Source organism: Scylla paramamosain, chromosome 14 (assembly GCF_035594125.1).
Source record: "Scylla paramamosain isolate STU-SP2022 chromosome 14, ASM3559412v1, whole genome shotgun sequence".
Lineage (NCBI taxonomy): Eukaryota > Metazoa > Arthropoda > Malacostraca > Decapoda > Portunidae > Scylla > Scylla paramamosain.
The window spans coordinates 20737026-20743096 of NC_087164.1; the positions used below are offsets into that span (position 1 = coordinate 20737026).

The following is a 6071-nucleotide window of genomic DNA, read 5'->3' on the forward strand; positions in this document are numbered from 1 at the left end:
ATGATTTATCTTGCATTAATGGTGGAATAAGCTAATGCACAAAAAATAAATGCATGAATAATTACTACTAGACTTGTATTAAAAGGATGTGAACTTGTTTACAAAGGTTTTATTATGTGGTTTGTGAAATTAAGTGATGTTAGTTGAAGGTGGTAAGGTTTTTCTGACTTGATTTGAGTGGGTTTTACACCAAAGGTATTTTTCACGTGAGGAACGAGCTGGAAAGACATGGACCAGCAGCTTCCTTTCCTATTTCTTAATTGGGTGAAGATAATGACTGAGGGTGGGGACGAGGAGTTGTCTGTGTGCATTACCTATTTCTAGTAAACAGTATGTAAGTCAAACACGCGTTATCCTGTCTTCATATCTACTTCTATTCAACTGAATCCTAAAATGGATTATAGTTGCATACTCTCTCTCTCTCTCTCTCTCCCTCTCTCGCGAGGTCACAGGGTAATGCTTGGGTACGAACCGTTGCTGTCCTCCGTCCGGTCAGTCTGACTGAATAGCTCGACTAATCCTCCCTAACGAGGTCGAATGGCTTGCAACAGTCCCTTAAGACGGCCAGATCGATCCAGAGACTCTCGTAAATTAGTTCAATGTAGCACAATTAGTACGTCTGGAAATGCTGATGAACTAACGCTTTGTTCATGTGATTAACGTTGTTCTCCTCGCAGTCAGAGCAGTTCCAGCGCTGGTTCTGATAAACGAGGTCGGCTCTTCGCTACCAAGTCTGGCTTATGAAACTCCCCCACTGGGAATAAATAATGACAACTATCACTTAGGGTGAGGGTCAGTTAAAGGCCAAACTTCAGTTATATATCCTCCATAAAATACTTAAATTCTTAAATATTTACACTATGTGGGAAAATAATTATCCCGTCTATTTTTTTTTTTTTTCATTGGTCTGCTTGTTTCACTGCCATAAAGCTTCCTGCCGGTCTCGAAGCAGAAGACGGAACAGTAGAAAGTGGAGCTGAGTTCGTTTCAGTGTCCTTTTACATCCCGGCAAAGCTTTCCATTCAACGTCCCAGACATGGCAGTGCGGCGGAACAAAGCAAGAAAAACAAAATATATCACAATGTTGAATAAGAAATACAAACTACTTGTTCTCATACAAAGATATGTTTGTCTAGGAGTCACCCTGTCCGCCATGGGTGACTCCTCTGAAGACACCTGCTTAACCTCTGCGCTCGCTCGCTCACCACCACGTGTTACCCATGTCCTTCCTTCACCAGGTAGACTCAACATGCCCTCACAGTAAAGGTCAGCGCGCAGTTCCCTCCCTCACATGGCCAGGCGTCAGTGTGGTTCGGTGTGGTTCGTGTGGTTCATTGGCCCGTATTCAGAAACCCTTTGCTTTCTCACCATCACTATTTTAAAAGATCACAAAGATGATATGCCGGTTCTCAAGAGCGTTTCTCCAGTTAATAGTGTAGAAATCTTGTGAATCTGTCATTAGAACTATAAAAAAACACCCTTAAACCCCCTGTCACTTAAACTAGAGCCTTCCGAAAATAGTCGAGGTGTTGCGCAGTGTTTCAGAATATGGTGCATACTCAGAACCTCAGCCTGCGCGTCGCCATCCGGAGCCTACAGTGACCGCAGAAGCTAGTCATAATTCAGTGGGGTGAGGCGACTTTCTATACCGTCTCTTGTGAGTTAAGCTTACCTTCTCAGGCTTTTGGATGCTGTATCTAAGATTATCTATATAAATTGGCTACAATAAATATCCGTTTCAAGCAGAAGGACCCCGTGGTGACCTAATCTGTGCCTGCTGCGGGTTACGAATGTGGCGGCGCTGACCAATGCGAGTCCGTCTGTGGTGGCAGGACACTTGGCTGGTGGTAAGGATGGGCTGTGGTGTTGATGATGGGGACTTTTTTTTGTTCATGACTGTCTTTTGTTATTATTTTTATCGATACCACCAACACCTAGTAATGCTAATATTACTACTACTACTACTACTACTCTCTCTCTCTCTCTCTCTCTCTCTCTCTCTCTCTCTCTCTCTCTCTCTCTCTCTCTCTCTCTCTCATCAACATTCAGTCAGGGAAAAGATCCTTCACGTTGACATTCTCTGGAAGCAATCACTCACCACATGCCTGGACTCTCTCTCCCCACTCCCGGACACAGCGAATGCCGGCTCGTGCTTCAAGGGTGGGGATGCAGGTGCTGGCTTGACTTTTTAATGACTTGAGCCACGAGAAGATTGGTGGGGGGATGTAGTACCCAGCGAGCAATAATGATTATGATTGTGATGATGGCTTTACTGTCTCTGTGATACGACCTGCTTAAATAGTATATTCTCTTTTTCTAGGTGTCATAAAAGAAAAAAAAATAGAGTATATGAATTGTCACTTTTTTGTATGTAGGTGTTACAAAAGAAAAAAAAAAACTAGAGAATGTAATAGACACATCTGATGGAAATAGTGTTTTTTTTTCTAGATGCCATAAAACCTGAAAACTAAAGAGTAAGTTGGGTTTTTTTTTTTCCTTTTTTGGCAACTGAGGGAAATAAATACCTAATCTTTCTAAATTTCATTAAACAAGAAAAGTAGAGAACACAGAGACCAAACCTGTGTGTGAGGGAAGTAAAGAGTCGTCGGGGGGGGAAGTTTTCTGTAAGTGTCCTTTGTATTACTTTCAGTGACCTTTCATGCCAAGCAGAGAGTATATCGTAATGATAAAAACTCGTGTGGCCCGCATGGGGGTCGAACCCACGACCTCCGCGTTATCAGCACGGCGCTCTAACCAACTGAGCTAACGGGCCAACGGTAGCTCAGAAAAATACTGTTGCGAATGCCATTGCTTCTACTACTACTATTACTACCACTTTTACTACTACTGTGCATTATTTTTCAGACTTGACAACGTTGTAAGCGTCGCAGTTTCCTGTTCCCTTTGATGTGGACGCACAGCAACCAAAGCGCAGGGTCGAGGTAAGCCAACAACCTTTGTATGAAGTGCCACCGCTAACTGACCTAACCTAACCGCGGACAAAAGCAACATAAGTCGCCATGCACATACATCTGTCTGCTTCTGAATGCTGCATGACGCGGCCATTTATTACCCTCAAGACACATCTCTTTATTACCTTCAGTGCACTAGATCTAGTAAAATTATAATGGAAATGTGTTTTTGTAATAGCTACTAGTTGTACTCTAGTTGTACATCACATCAGCAAGGGGCGTTGTGTTTTGGCGGACCTGACTGTAATTGCTGCGAATGGAAGTGATGGTAATAAGAGACTTAATGCATTTTAATTCCAGTACATATTTAGCAAGAATCGTCGTTCACTGACAACTAGGAGGGAGATTCAATGACTTTTTTTTTTTGTGAGGTGTGTGAGAGAAGCAAAGGTAGCAAGAGACTTTTAACAGCTCCACTGCATAGTTAGCAGGAATCGTCATGTTCACTGATAACCGAGAGATGTGAATTCGGTGTCTTATCAGTAATGTGTTTTAGCGAGAGGCGTTACGAGTGGTCACTTATTTATACGAAAACACGCAGCTCCACCCTCCATCTCCTTGTACCTCCTCCTCGTGCCCTCAATAAGGCCGAGTGACTTCACAGAAACGGCAGTAATTGAACGCCAAGGAGCTGCGCCTGACGACTTAATGTGCGGGTAGCTCAATTAATGATCCGCGTACAGGAGCGGGGATTAGTGCGACGCGCGTCATGAGCTGCCCTGACGGATGGTTTATTCTAAAGGCGAGACCCATAATGGCAGGGGGTGATAGTGTAGTTTAAGCCGCCGACTACATTCTGAAAGGGCGAGAACGGGAGGGAGGGAAGGAGGGAGAAGGCATGATAGGTGTAGTAGTTGCTGTTACCTTTCTTTTTGCTATTTTTTTTTCTCGCCCCCTTTTTTGTCATTGCTTTTTGGTTAGTGAGTGGTGGTGCTGGTGAGGTCGCTGATGATGGTGCATGGAGGAGTTTGCTGTGGTATGCTGGTGACTTGGTGTTAATGTCCTTGTTGGTGTTCTTGGTGATAGTGGGGATGGTGGTGGTGGTGGTGGTGTTGGTGGCAGATAATTGCCTTTCTCCGAGTGTACTAAGTAGTGCTTGTGGTCAAGTTTATGTGCCGGCGACGTGACCCTATCTCGGAAAATATTATGTTGATTGTAAATTCCTACCTTGATTACTATTGCCGACGCCGTTTTTTGTGCGGCAATTAATGCGAGAGATTTTGTTAACTCTCTGATCTTTACTTCAAGTCTCTCGGCGTCTCTCGTGTGTATGCAGCATGCTGAATATTTACTCAAGTTATTTTTTTATGTCATTCTTTCAATATCACTCGTTTACTCTTCCATTTAGAGACCGGTTAACTTTCTCCCGGTGTGTGCCATGTATATATATATATTTTTTTCTTTCCTCGTTGATGTCACACCTCATTTACATGATTTACAGAGCTACTCTTATCTCGCGGACAGGTGTGAGGGGCCGCGAGGAGCCAGGGGAGGGAGGGGCTCGTTCTGCCTCTTCGTCCTCTCACACGTCAACTTTTTTTTTTTTTCTCCTTTCATACATATATTTTCAGTGGACAGTGAGGATGACGTGTTTATGTCTGCCATGCCTCGGTCGCCGCTTTGGACACACACGGCATTGGGTGCGATACAACTTGAGTGAGTGTGTGTGCGTTTGTGAGGAGGTCGGAGGATGAACTGTGCGTGTGTGTGCTTTAAAAAAAATATCAACCACTAGCTTCAGTAAAGGTTCACCGCTTCACTTTTTTGCTGGTGGTGAACCCTTTGATCCATTCTGACGAGAGTTCGTGTCCAGCAAGCCAACTCATCTATGCATCAACTGCCTGGTAAATTAGTGCATGGGGTAATGTTAACACCTAATGATGACCGGCCCCCTGCACGTTACTGTCACCCTGAGTTGTATTCCAGAGAGGTCAGTTTACACGAGATAGACTTTAAAATACAGGAGGGAGGAAAATTTGCACTGAAATGACGCGGCTTGTGGTGTATGATGCCCTAACCTTATTTGTTGAGCAATTAAAGCCACACCTACTCCGCCCCAAACACACACACACACACGCAGACACACACATACACACACACAGGCTAGCTAGCGGTACCACCAAATGCCCCCCCACGCGCCACCACCCTCATCTGTCAGACTGGACGGCCGCCCCACAGGAGCCCCGCCACCCGCCACCCGCGACCAGCGCCAGACACCAATTACCCCCGCCCGGCTCATTAATCCAGCCTCCTTCAGCCCCTCCCCCTCGCAGCCCTCGCCTCCTGCTTCTCTCCTCCTCCCTCTTCTATGTCTCAGCAATCATGTGTCATTATGCGCCATTTGTCTTTTTGTCTTTTTTTTCGAGATTTGCTTGTGTGTTTTAGCTCTGTCCCTCTCTCTCTCTCTCTCTCTCTCTCTCTCTCTCTCTCTCTCTCTCTCTCTCTCTCTCTCTCTATCCGTTTGTCTGTTTGTGTGATTGTTTGCGTGTGTTTATGCATTCGTCTATGTGTGTTGTTGGTTGGCTTCGTTGTGTGTGTGTGTGTGTGTGTGTGTGATAAATATGTGTACCTAAGAACACACACACACACACACACACACACACACACACGCATGCACACAAGGAAAAAAAATAGCGGTATAATTTTGCGACCTGATCCTCTTTTTATTTGATAAGCATAACCTTTTGCATGACAATCCCGGCATTAGTAAGAGAGGAGAGAGAGAGAAAAAAAACGGTAACCAGGAATGCAAAAAGTTCAGGCAGATGTGAAGCGCTACCAGTTAGTGTCAAGCGCCTCTCGAACCGTTCAGAAAAGCATCGAATCAGCGTCAAACATTATGAATAAATATGCAGTGCTTCGATCGCTTGCTTCACGTAAGTGCACCTGAAGCTTCCCCTTGAAATTAATGAGGTGGCTTGAAAATAGTAACACTTACACTAACCTTGACTTCCTTCTCAGAATTCATAGGCCGTATCACCTGTGTGGCGCTCTTGTCTTTATGCTACAGTGCTTCCCGCTATGAATAATTAATTAGAAATCGACAACTGTCCTTTCTTAATCTAACAGAACTACGTCTTCGCGCGCGCCAGTTGTCAT

General features: G+C 44.6%; 1 long non-coding RNA gene and 1 other non-coding gene across 2 annotated transcripts; one reads left to right on the forward strand and one right to left on the reverse strand.

Annotated features, from left to right (window-relative positions):
- The first annotated feature begins 1587 nt into the window (after positions 1 to 1587).
- Positions 1588 to 2412, forward strand: LOC135106999 (uncharacterized). The gene is made up of 3 exons (XR_010271541.1): positions 1588 to 1657; positions 1747 to 1847; positions 2050 to 2412. It is a non-coding gene; the product is annotated as an uncharacterized LOC135106999 (long non-coding RNA).
- A 287-nt stretch (positions 2413 to 2699) lies between these two features.
- Positions 2700 to 2773, reverse strand: Trnai-gau (transfer RNA isoleucine (anticodon GAU)). The gene has a single exon. It is a non-coding gene; the product is annotated as a tRNA-Ile (tRNA).
- Positions 2774 to 6071: the final 3298 nt, after the last annotated feature.